The 24,870-nt window shown below is 38.7% G+C and overlaps 2 long non-coding RNA genes across 2 annotated transcripts in view; one reads left to right on the top strand and one right to left on the bottom strand.

Moving 5' to 3' along the window:
• Positions 1 to 90: 90 nt before the first annotated feature.
• On the bottom strand, positions 91 to 9,065 carry LOC134758899 (uncharacterized). The gene is made up of 2 exons (XR_010134613.1): positions 8,973 to 9,065; positions 91 to 4,384 (listed from the first exon to the last, which is right to left on the bottom strand). It is a non-coding gene; the product is annotated as an uncharacterized lncRNA (long non-coding RNA).
• LOC134758897 (uncharacterized) overlaps positions 8,339 to 24,870 on the top strand; it is a 105,674-nt gene continuing 89,142 nt past the window's right edge. The window contains exon 1 of the long non-coding RNA XR_010134611.1: positions 8,339 to 8,693. This is a non-coding gene — a long non-coding RNA (uncharacterized lncRNA). The remainder of the gene's footprint in view (positions 8,694 to 24,870) is intronic.

The following is a 24,870-nucleotide window of genomic DNA, read 5'->3' as shown; positions in this document are numbered from 1 at the left end:
GAGAAAGCGAGACAGGCCCGTGGACAGTGATTCCCAGACGGGCAGCGGCACCATCCTCACACCTCTGCATTCTGATAGAAGTCTGAACAGTTGTTTGTGTTTTTTTTTTTTTTTGACGAAGAATGTTTTTATTTTTATTTTTTTCATGCATGCATTCTCAAGAGGTCGTGCCAATCAGCCACTGAAAGGAAAGGCATCACTATGGACTTTCTCTATTTTAAAATGGTAACAATCAGAGGAACTATAAGAACACCTTTAGCAATAAAAATACTGGGATCAAACTGGCCTGCAAAACCATAGTCAGTTAATTCTTTTTTTCATCCTTCCTCTGAGGGGAAAAACAAAAAAAAAACTTAAAATACAAAAAACAACATTCTATTTATTTATTGAGGACCCATGGTAAAATGCAAATAGATCCGGTGTCTAAATGCATTCATATTTTTATGATTGTTTTGTAAATATCTTTGTATATTTTTCTGCAATAAATAAATATGATAAAAAATTTAAAGAACCTTAGAGTTTGGTCTATATTTTTAAAGCTAAAGATTAAGTTGGTGGTAAATACCTGCTTGTTTAATTCTAGAGGCACCCAGGAGGGAGGGGGCACTAATATAAACAAAGCAATGAAAAACTCAAAGCAGCTACTGACAGGCACAAGCATGTTATTTTAAAAGACAGCTTTATTATTATTCCAGTTTGGTATTCAGAGGGCTTAGTAGCATCTCTTCATCTCTTATTGTCTCCAAACAGCAAAAACTAACAAATTTTCTATTCACCTCTTTTTTATTTTGAGGTGATAGTTGTTAAAACAGTTAAATGCAAATAAGGAGTATAAAACCTGCACTATTCTCTTATTATGTACTTTTTGTCATGCTCTTCACTCTTTGTGAAGATTCCTAAATAACAGGTTCTTTTCAGTGAAAACACATATAGTGTTATGAAAATTATCTGTACACACATAGAAATGACCAGAAATGCATAGAAAATAAAGTGTAAATCAGCAGAAAAGAGAAAATTCCATTTGTAATTTGCTTAACTCTTCTCTCATGAATGAATATGACGTTTAGTGTCATGTTTGCTAAAAAGAAAAGTTAATATATCCCTATATTGATGCTATTTGGGAAGCATCATTCTTTTTTTAATGTGTGAAGAATATAAGGCTGTGGAATAATATACAAATAATGAAGATCCTGAACTTTCAGTATCCTTGGTAACTGTTGGAATAATCACAGTTTTAAATACTACAGCTATGCAGTTACTAGTCAATTCATTAGCGTTATATTTTATCCAGAATTACACAGAATTTTTCCCTGGTGAGATCATACATACACACACAATCTGAAGTTAAGTAAAACAATAATGGGCAAACGGGGGTGTTTGATTTTTTATTTCATTCTGATTATTTGTGGGCCAGGAACATACTGGCTTTTATAATTAACATTATTAGAAATGGTGGTTTTGTATCAGTTCTTAGCTTTTACATCCGACTTACTGCATTCAAGTGTAACTGGGGAAGCTTTCAAACTGGAAAATTATTTTGGTGCCTGTTTCAAACAATGACTAATAAGTGTATGTATCCAAACAGATCGTTTTTGCTTAGCTCAGGTCGAGGTTATTTTATTGCCTGAAGGTTTTTGTTTTCTTCTTCACACAGCACCATAGAATGCTGACATAAGAATATTATGAATTTATTGTTAATATTTCAGACAATATTTTACAATAAGGAGTCTGCAGCATTTACTTGTATTAAAAGGTTAGTGAAAGCTTTGAGAAGTATTATTATTTTTTTATTTTGATAGTCCTTTAGCAAATAACAGAAAGGGAAGGCGATTATGTGTTGGTGTATTTGTGGGGGGTGTGTGTGTGTTGTGTGGAAGGCAGGTTAGAAATGTAAGGAGGGTGTCCTAGGAGGATGAGGGAAAGCATTAGGTTGGTAATTCTCTTTTGTATGTATCATCCAACCACCTCCATTTTCTAAATTATTCGTGGGGAGTCTCCTTGTTCACTAGCTTGGTCTGACTATTTGATATTTCAGATTTCTTAAGGTACACCAGGATGGAGCTGGCCATCACTGCTGAGAAGGTAATTGTTATCTTAACTCTGGATATAAGAACTAGATGTGTCAAAGAAAGGTAGCTCTCCATTTGCCTTTTCTTTCTTTCTTTTTTTAATGTGTTTTGCTTTTTCTACTTTTTTCATAAGGGGAAACACTTTGGAGAAAAGCAAATGCCATATTTATAGTAATATTAAATACTAAACTGAAGGTAATGTTTCCCCCCAGATTTTCAGAGAAATAAATGAATGAAAAAGGTGGTAGTTTTATTTTGAATGAGGCGACTGCACAATGAAAAATATTAACTACTGGAATGCAATTTCCAGCTTGCAGATTCTAATCCCTACCCCTGTATACACAAGACATAAATCGTGAAATTCTTTTTTAGAATAGAAATGAAGCCACCTGTTTCTTTCCCTCCACCATTATATCTTCTTTTGATTTTATGTTATTTCATTTTATTTTTGCTACCTACCCTTACTTAAAGAACACATAGAATGAATTACCTCTTGTTTCGCAAATAAGAAGCTAACGCTTTCCAGTTAATGTGTTGGTTCACTTGGGATCTTTTTCCTTCAGAATGCATTTGCTAGGGGAAAGTATTGTATTAAATTGTCTTGGGTAAATTGTAGAAAATTTAATGTTTCCTTTAATTGTGCTACTGATTATTTTTATCTTATTTATAAGTTGGTCAGATTGATAGCCTTTAGTTATAAGAAAGCAGTAATTTTTTTACCCATATGCACATTTCCCCTTTTGTGCACAGAAGCACATGTCCAGATGATAATTCACGCACAGTTACAGGTTCCCCTCCCCAAAGTGGAACGTATTATTAATAAAATAATGTTAAGAAGCAGAAACTTGCACAATGTGTGTAAATTTTTTCCCACACTCAACAACGGCACAAGCTTCTTGACCCTTCGGTCTTAAGGTTCACATTCATAATGGAGCTTTTTAAGGGACACTTGGCCTCTTGCAAAAAAGTAGAGCATTTTGCACATTCCATGGTTTGGCAAAGTCAGAACTGGTTATTTTCTCTAGACCGGTATCAAGTTCTTCTCAGGCATATGATTTCACTTGAAGTCCTGCCCAGGAATCCTTCAAAGTGAGCGTTTGTCCCGCTCTCATGATGTCAGGCGGTTTTCCCTGCATCTGTAATTTGAAGAAAAACAAACAAACCTGCGGGGAACAAACGCCACGGAAACCCAAACAGAACTCCGTGGGGAGCGAGGGTCTCACCTGCGGCAGGCGCGGGAGAGGGGCACGGGCACGGTCTCCCCTGCGTGGGTGGCGGGCCCGGCTCGCGCGGTGGGGAGAATGACGATGTCCGTATCTCCTTCGGTTTGCGTGGAAGGCCCCCAGCCCCGCGTCTGGCCGCTGCTAGGAGGCGGCGGTGCCAAGTGTCAGCGGTAGCAAGGGGAGCAATAGCAACAGATTCAGGCAAAGGCCCAACCTCGAATTTCCAGAGACGGGCCCACATTAGCTACAGACAGGGGTCGGGCGGGGATCCCCGGGGGCCACTTTTGCAGAATTTTCCGCTTATATGTCGTAAAGAGTGCGCCGCCCCCAGCACCAGTGAAAGTGGAAGGAAAGTGCACTGGCAAAGTGGAAGGAGAAATCGGTTTCTTCATATTTTCTCAAAGCCGGCAATCCCACTATTTCTCAGAAACCTTCCAACTCTTTGAGAGCCCACGAATGTGCAAATAGGAGGATTATTAACTATCTTTATTTACTGGACAGCAAAGGATAGACCCAGTTTAAATTTAAAAAAAAAAAAACGACATGGGATACATTTTCCATTTTCCCCTCGCTTTTGTCTCAAGGCCTCAGGACGTGAGCCCACTTAATGTTCTTAGCAAATCAAAGCACGTGTCCTTTGAAGAAGGTGTGTAATTGGAGTTTAAGGCATGTATGGAATTCCCAGATGTCTATAAAGTAAGAAGGAGCATGTGGCAGGTCACTGGAAGGTGGAGCAGGTTAAAATCACTGGCACAGACGTGCCCCCTTTAGATTCTCCTTCTTTGTAAGGACCAACGAGATAAGCCTTCTGAAAGGTTGGGATGGGATCATGATGAATATTCAGCTTCTGGAATCAGAGTCATAGTAACCATGGTAAAAAGCACATGGTCAGAAAACCTCAAAGAAAACATTCAATTATAGCCGGGATTTTGTGGGCGCCCTGCAACGAGATCGTTTGGGGTTTGCTGCAGTGAGAGCCTCCAACAGCCTCCTTTCTTGTTTACGTGGACTCTTTTCTTTTCCTTCTATTTTTTTTTTCTCCCACCCGCTCTCAAGTTTGTCGATGTGTCCTCCTCCTTCGTGCGATTTAGGCTGAAGTCAGAGGAACAAAATTCCAGATTAGGAAAAGAAAAAACAACTCTAAAAGCATTCATTCCAGAAGGCAGCCTTCTTGGGGGAGGGGAGATTTCCAGCAAGTGAAATTAAGTTTCTGTAAAACATGAAGTTTGCGTATCTACCAGAGAGGGAAATCTCACGAAATGACTACCACCAAAATCAGCTGCTCTTTTCTTTCACTTTATTGAGGAATATATAGATGTATAAGGGACTATCGAACCTAAGTGTGAGTTTGTATGGAGTAGTCGGCAGTTTTCCTTTTGGTTTGGTTTTGGTCTGAAGACAATCAAAATATGACTTTTTTTCTGGGGTTCAAAATGCTACCCTCATTTACCTGCACAGTCAGGCCTGAAGTGAGAGACTAAGGATCGGGAGTCTCTCAAAGAACCTGGCCATGGCAAAGGTTGGCGCTGGGAGGGGGTGATATTGTGGGAAGCTGGAACTGGGGCCAGCGACATGGGGGTGGGAGGTGGGAGGACTGGAACAAAGTGCACCCCCACAGAGGCCACCACTGAGGCAGGCGGGAGAGGGAAAGGGATGCCTTGGGGGGTGATGTGAGTGTGACAAGTGAAAAGTTAAGCAGGTACCTGAAGGAAGTTTATCTTGCCCAGATGTTAGGGCTTTTATGAAATGTCACGTGAAAGGAACAGATGTACAACTTGCAAATGGGGACACGCCTGTAAATACAAGGAAGGCAAATGCTTGGAGAGAAATCCAGGCATAAATCATCAACCTCCTTTTCTAGATATCTATTTTCTTCTTTAAACATTTGCTTTCAGAAAGGGAAGACACATCTTAAGTTGTTAAGTGCATCTTCCAGAAGTCGCAATTCCATCTCCTGCCCAACATGCGCATCCCCTAGGTTCCTTTGGAGAGTTAGGGTGAGAGATGAATTTCACCATCCCCCTCCTGTTTTCCTTCTTCACATTCCCCACTTCCCACATTGCTCTCTGGACTTCTCAAAGACGTTTGATCCTGAAAAACATATCGGATCTCGGTTTGGAAAAGCTGAAACTAATCAATTGCCTTTTTGAAGGGGTAGAGAGTGATAAGAAGAGGGAAGGAATGCCAGGCCTGACAGATTCTAAACCTCCAAGATGCTTGGATGGGCTGAAAGATGAGCGGGTGATCCCTTACTCATGGGGCCGGGACCCAGCACTCTGAAATCCCTGAGCCCATGCGGAAGGGCTTTTACCAAGATACATGATCAGTTTGATTGAAAAGGATTTTTAAAAATGACTTGTAAACAGAGGAAGCACTTTTTTTATGCAAGAAGAAAGCTTGTAAACAAAATTAAAACGAATTAGCAGTTCGCCAGATGTGGAAGAGAGTCCAATTACTTTCTCCACGTTGAATAGGAATGTTCATAGAGGTTACTGTGAATGCTAACATGTGGCTCAGGCCAGGGTCTTGGCATACAGTAAGGTTTTAAATATTTGTTGCCCATATATTAAGACGATATATTCAATGAACTGTGCTGTGGCTCTTCTTTTAAATGCAACACTATCCCTAAATCTCTGTTAAATTGACATTACATCTGGCTTATGTTATTATATAGCCACCCATATAGCTCTCTAAACAAAATTTAAAAGTCAGGGTATTTTCTTCCACAATATTAAATCCAATTTTACTGTGAGGGTTTATCTTATTCCTTTTTGGGCTTCCTACAGGCATAATCAGAAATGAAATATAGTCAGTGATCATATTAGCTTTAAGGATTGACAATTTTTAAAATTTCCAGGACCAGATAAACAGACTCTTTCTCTCTATAGCGTTTAATCTCAATACCCATCCAGTCATTCCTAGCCTTGATTTATTGTTACCTTTGGGTGCATATCATATCATTTGGTTGTAGCTCACAGAGGTCCTGGTCACTGAGGAGCATCAGATCCTGCCTCTCTAGGTTTTCCCGTCCTTGTAGAAATATTCGGTCAAACCCCAACACCCAGATTTGGCTGTGCGAAGCTCTCCTTTGGGACTGCTATGCCTCCATTTTCTAAACATAGTACTGGACAAAAACAGCCCACATTTCTCTTCTTTTGTTCCTGAAACTTAACACCAATCAAAGAATTGTTACTATTATTGAAAGCAAACTTAAAGCAGAAACCATCTTCCTACCACAAATTTAGCAACGACAAACAAGTCCTTCAGAGAGGTCTGTGGATGCACCCCTAATGGAGTCAGCACTCCATTCCTGGGGAAGAATCCTGACATCCAGAGCAATATTTACAAAATGTTCTTATAAATCTCGTTTGCACATTATGATGGAGGAAATTTCTATTAGCTTCTTGCTAAGGTTGCCTTTTGCCTCATTCCACCCCTGACTTCCCTCCCTACCCTTCATCAACGCACACCTTTTGAAACTTCTAACTTTGTAACCTAGAGACTCCTTCTTCCTCTTCCTTCTCTCCCCGCTGGACTACGTGAAACTTAAAACACATCTCATAGATCAGTTTTCCTTCTCTGATGTTAGGCACAGTCCACGACCCGCATTTTCAAATAGCCCAGGCTGGAGTCTGCAACATTTAATCCAGTCAGCTATTAAATGTCCTCTGGCTAAATCAAGAGTATAAGAAAGAATCCATAGAGGGATAATGATACCAAGAGCAAGCAGTTTGGTGGAGGCAAAGGAGGCTAGGAGGGGGCAGATAACTCCAGGGATCCTTTGATTTGGAAAAATCCTGTTTTTAGAACTCCTGTCAGAGTAATAACAAAGCAAAGAAACATGAAAGAACAACTCTTTGTTCCAGGATATGGTTTTAATGAAATACTACTAACACACACACACACACACACACACACACACACACACACAAACACACCCCTACTATTAATAACCGCTTCAGAGACTCCGCTTTCCTTTACCTATTAGGGACTAGGAGGCTCTGTAACGTGATCCTCTCCCCTCTCCCCCTTTCCAGCTGCCTCCTTCCCTCCCCAATTAAGCCAAAGTGGTTGTTCTGATGAGCCCCGGCCCGCACAGAACCGCAGGCTGAGGCTTCCCCCGGTGTACTGGCTCCCTACCCCAGCACGAGCCTTTTCTGGGCAGAGCCAGGCCTATGGGACTTGGCTGTGAGGACCTCATCTTCTCCTTTCCGAAGGCAGGCAACCCCCACCTTAAGAGCAAGCTCTTCTGGTCTCCGGCTAGGGGCCTTCTTAAGACCCTAACAAATGTGGCATCAGGAGGATGGCGTGCCCAAAGTATGCCTGCCTTGGCTTCCTACTGACCCTGCTCTGCGCTTTTTTGTTGACTTAACCACCCAGAGGGATTGCAACTAAGACAGCAAACGGGGTTGGGGGTAGGGAAGGAGAACGAAGAAGCAGGGGGTGGGGACCGCCAGAGAAAAAGCAACAGCATTTGGGAAGGGGGGGGGGGGAGCAACCTTTTAGGCAGCGGGGACCAGGCATTTTAGCAGCCGCATCTGTCATCTGTAGCAGTGGACAGATAAAACCGTCCCTGATCAAAGAGATTCGTTCATAAATCACCCGTAAGAAATGGATTGTGAGGAATAAAAGACACGTGTCGAATAATCTCGACCCTGGAGTCTGCTCGCCGCCAGCGCGGTTCCCAGCGCCCCCTCTTTCCATAAACGCGCTGCGAGCGAGCTCGTCTCCCAGCTGGGAATGTCTGTGGGGGAAGGACTCTTCTTTCCGAACCTCTCTGCCCCCCATTCCTGCCATTCCCCGGCCTCGGTTTCAGAAGCCGACTGGGCCATCCCTGTTCGGGATTTCAGGAGATTTCAATACAATCGGTTGATTCTGAGTTGACCAAGGAGGAAAGAGCAGGAGGGAAGTTGGCGTCTTTTCATTTCTGAGGCGACAAAGTTGCTCTCTTGGGATCGAAGATATCTGCCCTCCAGATCCCCTCTTAATGTTCTCTTCGCCCTAACGATCTTTCCTCCGAGAGGACTCGGACATTTACAAAGAGTTGCTGTGCAAACGTAACGCAGGCGGGAGAGTTCAGCGAGAGCTAAAATTGGCTGGGCGGGAGTTTTCTGTTCCGGGTTTTGCAAGTTTCGAAGGAACAGCGGTTTGCAATCAGGTTTCCGTCCTGGAGTAATATCTAAGGAGCGACTGCTGTTCTCTACACGAGAACCTAGTGGATTCTCTTTCCCCACCTTCCACGTCCTAAGCCCCAGACTCTAGCACCTGCTTCTCCTGGTCGAAAAAAAAAACAGGCAAAGGCGAAGGTCCAGTCCTGTGTGCTAAAAGCCCCGGCCAGCTGTTCCGAGGACTCCAGAAAAGCGTATTGGGTTTAGAAGCGCTGTAGCCTGTCTCCAAGAAGGTAGTTGATAATGCTAAGAAAAATTTTGAGATTTGTATAGGAAATTTACAGCGAAAAGTGCCCCTTAGCCCTTACTTTACTCTCAGTTTTGGCATCCTCCAGATAAGTAGGATTTTGCATATAATAGGTGTTTATGGTTCCAGGAACTGCACTTTGATCTAGGATTTTGGGGGTGGAGTGTCTAAAGGGTCTCTAGACGCTTGTCTGATTTGAATGCTTTTCAGGATGATTTATGGCAAAAGGCTCATTTCTGACACTTCCAGATGTCAAAGCTCTTACCTTCCAAGAAGGGATGAGGGAAACTTGCTTCCCATAGCGATGAGGATGGGAGCCCGCGCGCCTAATACGCCTGCCTGCCGGTCTTCCTAAACTGACCCTGTCTACGGGCGTCCATCTGGAGCCGCTGATAACCTTTCCCCGCCTTCCAGCTCAGGAGAGGGGAGGGACTTGCTTTTTATGACGGCAAAGCTACAGAGGGAAACCAAGTCACTCGCCTGCAAAACGAGGTTTTTTCTGTAACTCTATTTTGTGCAGTTAACCACCTGCTCCCTGCCCCGTTGGTGGTTTGGCTTTAGTGCGATTTGACCCCCAAATGTGAAGCTGGGCAGAATAAACCCTCCGTTGGGTCCCTGGTGGTGTCAGCCTCCGACCTCAACCTCTAGCCGCCGAGGAACGGATCGCAATCCTGGTTCCCGCGGGGCGGAGACCCGCGCAGCGTTCAGAAGCTGCCGGGGAGTCAGGGGGAGGGGGCGATGTCTTTCCGAAAGCTCCCTGCAGGCTCAGGACCGCGAGGTGAGGCCAGGAAAAATAACCCTCGCGACTCAATTACTGCGAGCTCCACCGTGAAGCTGAAAAGTTGAAATGTGCGCCGCGGCAGGGGGGCAGGTCAGACAGGGCGGACGCTCGGGCGATTTTAGGGGACCCATAGGGCCAGCTGAGCTGAGAACGCGCTGAAGGCATTTGTCAAGCTGAAGCTAAAGGTGGGGCAGACCCTCAGTAGCTGCCGCGGACGCGTTTCTCAAAGGAAACGGGGTTTTCCAGTTATTTCTCCTCCTTTGAAATGTAATAGATTGGGAACGGGGAATGGGGGGGATTTTGTTTTCTTTTTTCTTTCTCAAAGTGAAGGCACATTAAGGAAGGAATTGGCTGCGGAGACTTGGAGAGCAGCTGTTAGGAGGGTCTAGTCCAGGGCATTGCTTATACAGGAAGGTGTACCCCGGAGTGATATTCTGGTTATTTGCTTTGATTCCTATAAGACAGGAAATCTGTAATATTTGGGGAACAGTATCTGACTGTTTCAGTCTTTTCTGATGAGGTTACAGACTCCCTTCTCTTTTCAAGTCCTGTCGATGTTAGTAACTTGAAGGTCAGCCGTTTGCCTTCCCAGTTGAAAAAAATAAGTGCGATTTCCCAGGTGAAATAAATTAATTAATTCGAGACCCTTTAAACAAATTTATTTTCCAATGCACAAGTTTTCCTCATTCTTTATAATGTTACAAAACAAGGAACCAGATCAGAGCTTATTGGTGTGTGTAGAACCGATCCTGATTTGATAAGCTTAATCATATGACAAAGGTCTACTAATTATTCCCTCCTCTCTCTCAAAAGACACCCAGAAAGGTTTTTGAAAGTCTCTGCCTTTTTCCTAAAGTTTGATTACTACTTCAAAAGACTCAGGTCACCTCTTGCCTTTTCTGTATGTACATATTCAAGAGCATAAAAATATTAAATAAAAAAAACTTTCCCAACTTCAAACCTATCAAATGTTTAACAGCTGAAGGATATTCATCTTTAGGAGGCAGGCCAAAATGTCAATAAAAAATTTAATTGTTTCTGAAACATATGGGAGCACTTACAAGACCCAAAATGTGATACTAAGTATTGATATTAAGAGGAAACCTTACAATATACTTTCATATTTGCTGGTCAAGACCTTATACCCCCAAAATGTTCCAGAAGCCACAGAAATTTTTATTCTTCCTGACAGGGTTTCTAAAACTAGCTTGAGCAACAGGTTGGTGGCCAAAGGGGTCACCCTGTATTTTGTATAAGGAGAAATTAGTGTTGAACTTCTATATGTTTGTCACTTGTTTTTTGTATAAAACTGTGATATCTGTAGTAGCAAATAATATTTCATTGTGGAATGGGGAGATGGTATACATTGGTGTGGCCATTTTTGTTAACAAACACCGACTGCCTTCCAAAATGTTTCTTCCAAGTATTCTTCCTGACCTATTGGGAAGTGACACTGGTAGTGTTATTTCCATAGTTGGCTGTGACAAACCAGAATGATATGTGACCTAAAATGAACTCCAAAATATAGGTAGAGTCTTCTGGTAGTCACTTCTTCTATTCATAAGCTACAGTTTCGTTTTTACATGTAGCTTCCAGAAGACGTTTGATTTTATAAATATGCCACTCAAACTTCAACTGTTGAATTTCAGGTTAGTTGGCCGGTCAGGTCAGGTACTGCTTTGGGACCGTTCTTCTGATAAACTCTGACAACTGGTTTGACTTTATTGTCGTTATTTCCGATTTTCACTGAGGTTGTCTTCACAATGCTTTCAGAAGTTGCTTTGGCTGCCTCTTTCTCCCTCCTAAGACAAGTGGTTTCCAATGCCAACTTTCACCTAATGGTGATTTCCATACCTTCTTTGTTTGGTTATCAATAGGCCTCCAACATTGGAATAAAATTTCTATTTCTCTCAGTGTTTAGATTCATTTAATTTAACTATTTAATTTACGTGAAGGACTCGAAGCCCAATATGTTCGAGACATTTGCCCAAGAATAATTTGGCCTAGTCTAGCATTCTTTTCTCTACTTGGAACCATGATTTTTGTACTTTAAGTACGATAGTAAAATCTAAAATTGGCCTGGGTACCAGAACTACTCATTTTCTTCAGCTGAACAAGGATTCCCCAAGGCTCAGTATCATTTTCTTTTATTACAAAGTTTTAGATAAACAAAGCAGATAACAAGAACACGACTGTCTCTTAAATAATGAGACTGGACACTACTCTATGTATAGACTTAACACCTGGTAAGTTGTAAAGGCCGAGTTATAGGAATAAGAATTACTATTTGGCTATTATATCATTTTGTTTCCTGACTGAAAATAAGTGTCTTTATTTAAATTAAAAATTCTAATAGTAGTATTTTGAATACATGTGACTTTCTAAATAGTTTTGATTTCATTTTGATTTTTACCATTTCTGATACAAAGCCTTGCTTGTGGAAAAATGCCCTGAGACCATTATTTTTGCCTTTTATAAGGATAATTACCACTAACAATACTCATATGAATTCAAGACTGATGGAAAAGGAAAGATAATTTTTTTTTTTTTTTTGAGACGGAGTCTCGCTCTGTCGTCCAGGCTGGAGTGCAGTGGCGCGATCTCGGCTCACTGTAAGCTCTGACTCCCGGGTTCACGCCATTCTCCTGCCTCAGCCTCCCTAGTAGCTGGGACTACAGGCGCCCGCCACCACACCTGGCTAATTTTTTGTATTTTTAGTAGAGACAGGGTTTCACCGTATTAGCCAGGATGGTCTTGATCTCCTGACCTCGTGATCTGCCCGCCTCGGCCTCCCAAAGTGCTGGGATTACAGGCGTGAGCCACCGTGCTCGGCCAGAAAGATAATTTAACTAGCATGTGCAGAACTGTTTGTTGGTCAGAAAAACCAGGAGTGCAGTTTGCCCCATGGAGTGATTACAGATGAGGCAGAACCAAAAGAGAGTGATCATGAGTGGTTTTTCCTACTCTGTGCAGGTGATCCCAGAGGTCTTTTCAATCTGTGATCTGTGGTGCCATTCTTACATCTGACATGCTCTCCTAGTGGGTTTTCATGAATTATTGATGTAAAGAACAACCTGTAACCAGAGTATAGGTAGCACAATTCATAAATATAACAACTTACGTAAAAAGTATGTGGACTTACACAAACGTACAGCCACAGGTGACTCTCATTTATTCCTGTAAATCATGTACTCAGTTATCTGGCTGTACAAATAGAGTTAAAATTGTAGATCAGCAAGAAGTAATGTCGAAATGTCCATTCTTCCTCAAGCACTTTTCTTCAAGTGACAGGCTGTATGGCTGGCCACTATGACACTGCCTTCAGTTGAACAAATGAAAGATTATTCAGTCAACAAACATTTCTTGGAGTTCTGATTACGATCTAAGGACTATGCATAAGTGACCATGTTATGCTCATGACAATGAAGGAAGACTCTAATCGCAGAAGCGTGGTCTCACTTGTGTATGTTTAGCTACATGTGCACTGGAGGTCCTTGCAGTGGCTACCACACCCCAGTTTTCTTTGATATTTTGAGGTGGTGCAGAAAATTAGAGACCCCTTACCTGTGGGAGAATAGGAGTGGAGAGGCAAAATAAGTTCCTCTGCATTAAGCATTCTGAGAGTATAAACTTTAGAACAGAACTAATGGAAGTGAGCCCAAGAACTTTCTCTTTTGCATTTGCTATTTTATCTTTTCGTCAATCTGTAGGAAAAATTAAGTGATTAGTAGTCACTTATTAGACTATATGCTTTTGGTATACAGATGCCTGTCCACCTTAGTGATGTGTAATTCTAGCAGTTTGCTTAGTGCCTGGCACATGACGTTTTTGTTAATTTGAACTAAATATACTAATTATCACCATTATACCAATAGGAAAACCTGGGCAGAAATGACTGAAAAATGACAATACTGACAGTCCCATTCTATCATGGGCAGGGGGGCAGGGTAGGAGGATTAATGCTCTTATCTTTCATTTTTAGAATAAAAGCCCAGGTAAGCAAAAAGATGTTCAAAAACATTTATTGAAACATTATGATTCAGACACTTATTTTAAATGTTTTAGATTTAAAATAGCTGTGGAGCCCGTAGTTGCTATTTGCTTATATGAGCTCCCTGTGTAAATAGTAAAGGGAGCCCTTTTTTTCAGGGCTTATATCTTATTGTGCAGAGTGGGCCTTATTTCAGGCCCCTTTGCACTGTGGACCAAGCGCCCTTGTTCAGTGAACATCCCTCACAACCATATGTGGCAGCCATAGTATTCTGAAAGTAATAAGTATTAAGTCTAATAAGAAATTTGGCTAGCATATTAGTGTGTTGTAATGTCTGTGAAATCAACTCCATTTGTTTCATGTGAGAGCTCCACATATACTGTCCACATGTGATTCTTGTCCAAACTGGAGCAGCCTGTCCAGAAGGGTCTGTCTTTTCTCCTGATTCGGCCAATTAGGGCTCTATTTTCATATATTCCTGTGCAATAAACAGCTCCACATTGTTCTTTCACCTTCCAAAACAGCATAATCACTGATGATTAAACAGTACATGTCAATCAGTATCTGCTGAGAAACTGAAACTTCAAGTTACTTATTTATTGCACATATACACACATTATTCCAAACCCAAGAGTGGTGGTTTAGAGACTCAAATGTAATTGATTGTGAATTGAAAAGAAGCATTCTAAAAAGATTTTACCATTTGTGTGATTAGTATGAATGGAGAAAGTTGCTTCTCCACCCCCATTCTTCTCCTGCCTTCCCCTTCACTCCAGGGATGCGGTGAACTTGTGTAATTTAAGGCAGGTGGTCCACATAGTAGGCTGACCACAGAGGATGAAAGAGTGTGCATTTGATACCCTGACTGCTGCTCTTTAATAGACTTTAAATATACTCTGACTATTATTTGGCTTTGGCTATTACATTTATTTTCACTTTCTTTCAAAGGCTTTTCTCTTTCATTTCATCATTTTTCCACATACTGAAATGTAACCCTGGTCCAATGGCACCAAATGGAGGATTTATCTATATTGCCGTCAAACTAAATGCAAACGAAAAATCAAAGGAGAGCAGAGGGCACCACTATATTGGTCTCTTGAATGCTGAAAGAAAATGTGTGCATTTTTCTTTGCCTAGGTAGTAGCAACACTTTATTTTTACATAAAGCCTTTCATCTGAGAATCTCAAAGGCCTTCAAGATGTCATTTGGGTCTGGCATTCTTCAATTGGCTGCCTTTTGTCTCTTTCAGTAAGGAAATATTGCTGTTGGATGTAGTTTTATAACTGAGCTTGCACTTGGGTATGCACATTCAAAGGTCCAAGGGCATTGGTCCAAGGGCAAGGGATCAGATAAATGACCAGTTACGACATACTCAAAACAACCCCAAGAGGAAGATGAGTGGCAAAGGTGATTATTGAATTTGCAGGTGGAGCCGTTGTGACACAGCAGGGTTAAGTGACTCACCTGACGGCACACAGTGGAGTCTTTGTTACTGCTGGAAACAGAAGCCCATGTACCATTCACATGGCTGTGCTTCTGTGACATACCACTTATCTGCTCCTTCTTTCAAAAGGAAAATCTGGAAGAAAAGGCACTCTTATGCATATAAGAAAAAGATTCCCATGCAAGGAAGAAAAGAGTAATAACTTTGGAAATGTCAAAGATAAAGAAACCTGTGGACCTTGCTTTTCCAGAAAAGCACACAGCTTCTAGTGAAATTATTGCATATAAATATAAAAAGAATATTGCTTGCACATAGAAAGTGGCAGTGTGATTTTTAAAGTTTACTTCCTTATAAGTACAAAAGCATGTGTTGATCTCAGCTAGGGAGCAAAGGCATAATGCTATATGTTATATACATATACACACATACATACATGTGTATAACTATACATACACATATATAGATGGATATATATGTATACTTTTAAGCCACTTGCACATTTTCAAACTTAAAGGCATTTTTCTTTTCTATCTTATTTATAGCTATTTTATTTTGTCCTGGAATTTTGTTTTGCCTCATTATCTCCAAGCATAGGTATCTGCTTCAAGATCATAGTGATTAGTCTGAAGAGCTTCGAATTAAATGTAGGTTATGCCTCCTTGGCATCATTATACAATTTACTATTAACTCTGTGTGACAGTTTTGACTGTGTTATTCCACTTAACATTTATGTTTTAATATCCTCTTGAGACACCATTTCACAATTTACATTTACTTTTAAAGCCCATTGTCAAGTTTGGGCAGGAATCTCAACTCTGCTTTCAGATGTAAAACAACCTGAGTATTTTATTCCAACGAGGGAGCCGATGGAAGGACTATGTATATAATTTTAGCAGAGAGGATGTCATAAAAAAGAAGACTATAGTTTGTATTCGAGGATAATTATACATTTGAAACAAAACAATTTATTAAATGTATTTTAGTTTCCCTTTCTTTTACTTTATATTCAAGGTGAGTTTTTAAATTGCAACCTATGTTTCATAGTGAAAGATTCTTACACAAAGCCAGAAACGTTCTGGAATCATTCTAATATCATACATACTAAAGCTGACCTTGGTCCATCTTACTTGTAGTTGTTTACGTTAAAAAAATATATATATACCTAATGCTGGATGACGAGTTAGTGGGTGCAGTGCACCAGCATGGCACATGTATACATATGTAACTAACCCGCACAATGTGCACATGTACCCTAAAACTTAAGGTATAAAAAAAAAAAACCTAGAGGTATGTCCTCTAATTTTCTAAGCTTAGAAATTCTCAGATCCAAGCTATGTAATTTAGAAAGTTTAGAAAAAGCTGTTCCATATATAACATTGGTTTTACCATATCGGGGTAGAAATCTTGACGTGATATGCCCATTTCTTTATCTGTGCATACCATCTAGGTTCTCAGCTTAGTTTTGATCTGCTCCAGAAGAAATATGCACAAACAAGCAGGAGTAATGATTTTTTTTAAAAGTTAAAAACTTAATTATGTTATTTTGCCTGAATTTGAGAGTCTAGAATCTGCACTGCATTTTGTCATTATTAGTCTCTCTTGTCCATGAAATCTCTGTTGCTTTGTGCTGTCTTTGGCAAAGTTTGAGAGAGGTAAAAGTTTAGCAGCATAAAACAATGTTTTAAGAATGTTTCTGATTCATGATTGCTTTATGAGCAATATGCATTTTGCTCTTCTTTTTCTTATATACAGTAATCAAACCATTAATGTTGCCCTTCTCATTGGCATATGTGTCTTTATTTTGAGGTTATGAGGTCTTCTTGCATTGTTAATTTTGCCCTAAATGAAAGTACTCTTTCTGATGTGTAGTTGGATTAGCTTGGGGTATAAATGGAAAAAGAAAGAGTCTAAGCTCTGCCAATTATTAGCTGTGTTCCTCAGCCACTTAAATGAATTTATCTGAGCATCTAGGTGTCTATAGTTGTATAGCAAAATGGATGTATCCCTAGCACTATCATTCTGGTAATTGAATATGTCAGACAATGCCTCAGTAAAATACAATTTTCAATTACTGCTCTAAATCATTTATGCTGTAGTGTTCCATTATTTGAATGATAAGCTTGTGGGAGTTATTTGTATCCTACTGCTCAAGGTCATCGCCAAGGTCTGATTTTTCACAAAAAATTTGCAACCTCCATCATAAATGGGTTAAGTTGTCAAGAAATGTTTTCTGTCAGATGCAAAATTTTAAATCTATAGAATCTTTTAAAATGTTATGTTTTTTAAAATCATAACTAAAGCCTGCAAAGTGAAGCATTATTTTAAAAATCCAAAAATTCTTTTGGAATCTCAAATTACTATAGTGCAAAAACAAAAAGAAAAACTTGAGATCCAAGAGCAAAAACAAAAACAGTGATCAACTAATAACATGTTCTTGCTATCAGAAGTCATTTGCTAATAGTTTTACTTCACTGTTTTCTTGTTAAAGAAAGTATTTGTTATTAATTCATTGAATCAAAAATTAAGAGTCTACCATAAGTCATTCATAAGGTATCTTTACTAGTCAATATTAGTCTTCTTCAACAGCTGGTAGCTATGTTATATGCCTATGAGAGACAGTGAGTGTGCATGCTTATGTAATGATTAGCACTCTTGCTACTGATGATGGAAATAATAGATACAGGAACGTATATTGGCAAGAAGTCTTTAAAATATCTGTTCAAAATTCTGCATCAAAATTTTCTTTTTTAACTTGTGATCTTAAAGTAAGGTTTAGAATTTGAAACTTTTCTTAGGATCTACGCTCTGGAGTATTTCTGTTTCTTGTTTTGTTTTGTGGTCACTAACCACAGAGAAATTTGTCTTTTTTACATACGCTGGAAATAATTTACTGCTTTTAGAAATATTAAACCACACTAAAAAGCCAATACTGAAGAAACATTATGGGTATGCCGAATCCCTCAAAAAGCCAGGAAATTGAGAGTTAATGCAGAAGCTCTGATCTGGCTCTGTGTCCTAGGGGCTTTAGAACTCTGAAGTATGACAGGTAGTACCCAGCCCACATATATGCAAAAATTAAGACAAAAACTATTTCAGCAGGATGTGTGGTAGAGGGCGTGCGTAGTTAGTGCAAGTTATCTGAGACACTAACATTTACACTTACTTGATATAAAATAAGGCTTTTCATAAACACCAATTCTTGTCTAACACTTAGATAAAAATTATAAATTCAAAGGCTTCCAAAGTAACAATGTAGATTGTGATCTGGGGTATAGATATACTTAATGGTGTAGACTTAACAAATATGAAATTCTCAAAGTTTTAGGAGTAATATTCACTTGTATTATCTCTGCATGTGGTTTATGGTAGAAGCGATGCTTCTAATCTATTCTACTAATCTCACTTAAGAAACCAGAAATTCAGGCTGTTCCCACAGATTCGGTCTTGAAAATAAAGTCTCATTTATGTACATGGCACAAAAGCAAAAGTTCAATGTTTGTAGACTACGCTTTTTAAGTGTTATTTTCCAAACATTGTTTTACATATATATGCAAATTGAAATTTATAAATTACTCAAGAAAGCAAATTTCAATTGACAAAAACATTTAATCTGATTAGCTATTATATTGTATTGAATTTGTTTAAATTACATAACACTTTTCCTCAAGACCTTATAGTTACCTGTTTTCATTTTAATATTTAATTATTACATAATACACAAATGATACTTGGGATTTTTAATAACAAGGTTTATATCGAAAGTGGTTTTATTTTTAAAGAAATTATTCAACACATAATTTATTATAATAAAGCTTAGTTTATATCAAAATATTTTCTTGAATTGAGCACAATGCTTTAAATGTTCTAAATCTATAAAAATAGAAAGACTGACAATCCTTAAGTTACAGATATACTCCTGATAATATCATTCAAAGTGCATTGTCTCATAATGGATAGGATATAGTATACTTTAAACATATTTCCCTTGAGCTGAAGTTTTGTCCGAATAATTAAACAATGATAATTAATCTATGAATAATGTATTGCTTCACTTACAGCCATATTATTTGCTTTCTTTGTAAACGAAAGAGAAAGGTAGTAATATACAAATGTGTGAGTTATTTAAAGTAAGCATGTTTGGAATCAGAAAGCTGAAGATGAATTGGCATAAAGCAGAGAGCATAGACTGCTTCTAATTTTAAAGGAAAAAATATTTTTTGTTGTTTTTGACATAGACTTTACCTCCCCAAAAGCAATTTTTGTTTTTTAAAAAAAGCTCTGTTTTAAAAGAAATTTTATCCTAAAAATTAGGCATGATAGATGATGTATTTAAGAAATAGTTATTATTCAACATAGAATTAAATTGGTTGAAAACTGATAATTTGCCTGTTTGTGCTAGTGATTTCAGAAAATACTGGTACAATAACAAGTATATAGTGAGAAATAAATTTAACAACCCATTAAGCTAGGAGTTAAAATATTTTTATAGTTTGGAAAGGATTAATTGCTGCATTCCAGAAATACTTTCTATACTTATTGAATTTTTATATGTTAGTTTAGATCTAAATTATTGTTTTCTACACTTCAACATAGAAACGTTTAAAACATATTGTTGAATGAAGGTTATACAATGAAGTATTTCCAGATTCAGGAATACAATTATAATTTTTCACATTACATATTACAAATCAGAGATTTTATTGGGTTGCAGTTTTGTGTAAATAAATGAATTTATTAATCCTACTATTTAGCATATTTTCCCCATAAACATGGGAAGCACATTACCAGGGAGAAAAATGAGTACGTGAACAAAAATTGTCATTAACACACTTCTGAAAATTAAACTTTGTAATTTTAAAAATCACAGCTTCACAAATAAGAGACAGTTTGCCTTTCTACTCTGGGCTGAAAGAAGGATATTTGACACATTTACATAGCAAACTTAGTCAATGTTTGGAAATGCTTTGTAGTGGCCAAAAGCTATGCATTTCCTTCTGTTGACCTGATTTTTTTTCCCTTCCAATAAAGTAAATTAATAGAAGATGCATCAAACAGGATTATTGCAGATGTGCACATACTGCAGTACTAATTGCTCTTTTATTTTTACAATCCAATTCTGCACATGCTTTAATTTATATTTGCCTGAGTTAGTTTTTTAGTGAATTAGCAGTATCTGCCACACACTGAATAGTAATGTGCTTGCATCACGCGATTATCTCAGATACATTATTGTCTAGAATCCATGATCCTAATTTCCTTACCACCCACACCCATCCCTTTTCTCTGTTTGGAAGGCTGATTTGTGTTAAGAGGGACCACCAAGCTATTAACCCTAGGACACAACTAGCATTGTGCATAGAGAGTAGGGCGTATGAACATATCACATTTTAACTCTTCCACCAGCATTATCCTTGTTTCCCCCAATGCTTTCACGAGGTAATAACTCCAAATGCCTTGCATGGAAATGATAAACTGCCTGTTGTGCCTTTTCTTTGAAGGAGTTCTCCTGCAGAGTATCATATTTAAATAAATTGCCATTGAGTTTAGCAAGCAGCACAATCATGCCCATTGAGGTAGATTCTTTTGATCATATTTTGTAATGCAATCAAGGATCACATGAGGATGCTCAAACGGGCCAGCCTTGCTGTGTGCTAAATAGGGAACAGGAGAAAGAGAACATTAATTGCCCTGAATCCCAAGGACATAACAAAGCACACCTGTGTCCCATGTCCCACAGACCCTAAGGCAGTGGGTACATAGGCAACCAAAGTAATTCTTTTCACGTGATTGATCAGTAATTTTAATAAAACTATAAGATTTTTTAAAAGAAATAGCTGATATCTTCAGATTTTCAAAAAATCTCAAATGTGAGCACATAAGCACAGCATTTTTGTACTTTTATGTAAGGGAATGTGCTAGATGGCATCCAGAGACCTAGGCTTCTGGTCTGCCTATTGGTTGAGCTGGTTAATGTCCCTGCCACTGATCTCCCCTTCCTTCACACCCTGTGTACAAGAACAATAACTGCCCACTTACTGGCCCAGTTCTTTTGAGTATTGCAGGAGACCATGATTAAGAAGAATTTTAGTAATAAAGTACCTTACAAATGTATTTTTCTAATAGCTGTGTGGATATATGTGTGGCACAGACTGTATATGAAGTGTTCCATTCCCATTAACTCTTTGCAAACATTTTTACAGTATGAATCTTTCTGAAAAAATAAAGGGCTTGGGGTCTTTCATCTACCAACAATATCAGTCTACTAGCAAGGAATTGCCTACTGAAAAATTAATTGAGGAAACCTGGGGACACTATTGAACTTCAGCAGATGGACTTAAAAAGAGGCAGCAGATGTGGAAGTGGGGGCTTGTAAAGAATTTCCTGCTTTACTGGTCCAGCATTCCAACTTTCTGTTAAACTCTGAAATGTGAATGAGAAAGAACTAACCCATACCATCCCAAATCATTTCCTGCCGACAGCTACTGTTTAGTAACCTGTTACCCTGTCCACCCCCTGCCTTTGATGGTGCAAGAAAGATAAGTGAGAGAGAAAAATTAAAAATTGAGAAAGTAATTAAGAAACAGTTTTTTTCTATCCCTACCAAGATCGTTTTAGTGGAAATGTAATTTGTTTTTCAGAATGGTTCAACTTAGAATAGAGCATTGTATAGTGGAAAGAATATTGCTTTTTCATAAAGAAGAAATGTGGAGGTCCAGTCATAGTCTAATACCTTACCTTTATGCCAAAACGGAAGCAACCAAAAATATTACGGGTAGGAAAGGCACACCTTTGTTCCTAGAGGGTGGTGACTGAGGTTCTTTCATAAATGTTAAACAATGTTTATAATTCTATATTCTTATTATGAGCTAAAGTCAAATAACCTGAAAAATAAATTACTGGGAAGACAAATGGGCTGAATGGCTTTTATATTACTTTGGAGTCTGAATTAATTACCTAGAGCTGCTATAACAGAGGACCACAAACTGCATGGCTTAAACAACAATAATTTATCTCACAATTCTGGAGGCTGGAAATTTGTGAGCATGGTGTCTGCAGGGTTGGTTTCTTCTGAAGACTCTCCTTGGCTTGCAGAATTTCACCTCCCTGTGTCTTCACATGGCCTTCCCTCTGTGTCTGCCTCCTAATCTCCTTTTCTTATGAGGACACCAGTCATACTGAATGAGGGCCTGCCCTAATGACCTCATTTAACTGTATTTACCTTTTTAAAGATTCTATCTCCAAATATAGTCACATTGTGAGGTACTACTGGGGATGAAGAGTTTCACATATGAATTTTTAGGGGACACAATTTGCCCCACAACAGAGTCCTTTTTTTCTGCCCAAGCAGTATTGAAAAGATGCTGCCTCAAGTACCCTAGGGGTAAAATTTCTTCCCTCAATTCCTACTGATATTACAGAAAACTTACAATGTATTTTACGGTCCTGACAATTACAGGTGGGATTCATAGGAGATATATTGACATGACTTTTGGATTCTAAACAGTGCTGAGATAATTAAGCAGAATCTGAATTAAGATTGAAAGTGGCCACCCAGGATATGATAACAGTTAAATAATCTAGAAACTACTTTTTTAATTGCGTTAGGAGAGAGCAAGTGTTCTCATGGCTGTTCTTTCTCACATAGATTCACATAAACCATCCACAGCCCATCCATAAACCTGCCTTATGTTTCCCCATAGCCTTTGTTTCTCACCTTTCCACCCAAGTAGCTCTGGCCCTCTCACTCCCACCTTATCCTACAAATGTAAACTTTATAGGGACAGGGCATTGTGTTTTTCGGTCACCTCTGTAATGTCAATGTTAAGCATGCAATGAAAGCTACATACATATTTGATGAATAAGTATTAAGGTTGTTGTTTTATATAAGAGGCTAAAGTTTGGACACCAAATTACTCTTTATTTCATCTTGTACTTTGCCTATCACAGGAGCAATAAGAAGAATATCAGGGTTTCTTATGAGTCCAACATGTTTAGTAAAGCTAAAGCACTTAAATAAAGCTAAAGCATGGAAACTATAGTAGAAGTTGCAGTCAGATCAAAGAACATCTTGGTAGCAGCCATACCTGCTAGCCAATTGGCTCATCAGATTAAGAATCAGATGTTTATAATGGGAATTAGTACTAGTAACTAGGCATATATATGCGTTATCTCTAATCCTTAAAGTAACTCATAGTGTAATATATATAACCTCCATTTCACAAATAAGGTAGTGAAGTTCAGAGAGGTTTGAATAACTTATCCAGGAGTCCACAGTCATTTAACTGACAGACCCATGAGTTCTATTTAAGTCTCTCAGGTTCCAAACACCATGACTTTACCCCTTACTCAACGTTGTATCTCTCTAGTCAAAATGACCCCCTTAGTGGGGCTGGGGAGATCTAGCCAATTACAACCTAATAATATTTTTATATATTCTGCTTAAAAATTTTTCCAAATACTATTTTTCTTGTTAGTAAAGTTGAACAAACTATTGACTTCTTGTTGTAAATACAACATGTGTAATTAAAAGCTGGGTGGTATTTTCCGAAAAGAAAGGAGAATGATTTTTCTGTGCTCGACTGGTTTTCTCATAACTTGACTTCAACTAACCTTATTAATCAGGACAATGAAGAAAAATTCACAAGGCTCATGAGTCAGCCCATTTTAGATTCTCAGTGTCAGCATATGGTCTCAAAGCCCAACTGCGTTATTTTCACACGGTGCATCTTTGACTGTTTATTACAGGGGAGGTAGAAGAAGAGGAAAGCATTCTTTTTTGTTATACATTTAGGAACACAGTTAAATGTCTTTATCCCCAAAGGCAACTTGGCAGTTTTGGGCTTGGTGCCCACATTGTTAAAGCTGCGTTTGTTCTCAAGCCCCTAGAAGGACTTTTTAATATTTTAAATATTCTAGTTTCTTCGTGTCCCCTCCCTATCCTCCAGAGGAATTGTTTAAATCATATGATTGATCTATTTTTAAGCAGAAATTCTGTCATGACTGTTCAGCAGGGAGACTTGTTTTCTTTTAACTTTATGGTACTTTATATAGGACCTTTTAGTCATGTTCATAGAATATCAATCAATCTGTAATCCCAGTCTCATGGGTTTTTTTAATGCTTTATGAATTAAACTTTGTATTGTATGCATATGACTGAAAACCCTTCTTTCAACCACAGGAATAATAAGTTCTAAATATAAATTAAGTAAAAATTTCCCCTCCTTATTTAATTCTAGTGATTTAATTTTAATACGGGATAGGAAGAAATGCATTTGGATTTCATGATTCTTATTGTACATAGAAGATTTTAAATTAAATGGTTGGTGACTTGAACTAATATGCAGGCCATGTGTTTTGTTCACTTACCCAAGACCCCCATTTACTGCTACACAGAGGTGAGGCCATTGGCATCCAAGGTCAGTGCTTTTGATTCAAATCTCCCTTGTGCCAGCTCAGCAGTGTGATACTGTGCAAGGCGCCCAATCTCTCTATACCGTTCTCACATTTGCTAAGTGATGTTACCTATCCATAAAGGTGTGTCGGTTAAATGAGATTATCTATGTGAAAGATTTAGACTAGCATCTGGCACTTCATACTTCCTAAAAATTACTCAGTCTTGTTATAATTGTGGTCATTATTATCATAGAAAACATGAAAATATCACCCTTTGCTTTTGTGGAAAAGAAGAAAAGCTAATTTTTCTGACCTTTTCTTCTCCTTTCCAATTCTGTGCCTGTTGAAAACAGATTTTCTCAGCTTTCTGTCTAATGCCAGCATGGCCGCGGTAAAACTAAGAGCACCAACTCACTACCTCAAATCTCAATTTGTTGCTAGCATTGGGGACACTTAAGTTCTTTCCAAGCTACAGTGAAAAGTGCAAAAGAGTGTGTGTGTGTGTGTGTGTGTGTGTGTGTGTGTGTGTGTTAGAGAGAGAGAGAGAGAGAGA

This window comes from Gorilla gorilla, chromosome 6 (assembly GCF_029281585.2).
Source record: "Gorilla gorilla gorilla isolate KB3781 chromosome 6, NHGRI_mGorGor1-v2.1_pri, whole genome shotgun sequence".
Taxonomy (NCBI): Eukaryota; Metazoa; Chordata; class Mammalia; order Primates; family Hominidae; genus Gorilla; species Gorilla gorilla.
Note: the sequence above shows the minus strand (reverse complement) of the source record. Positions and strands in the feature narration are given on the sequence as shown.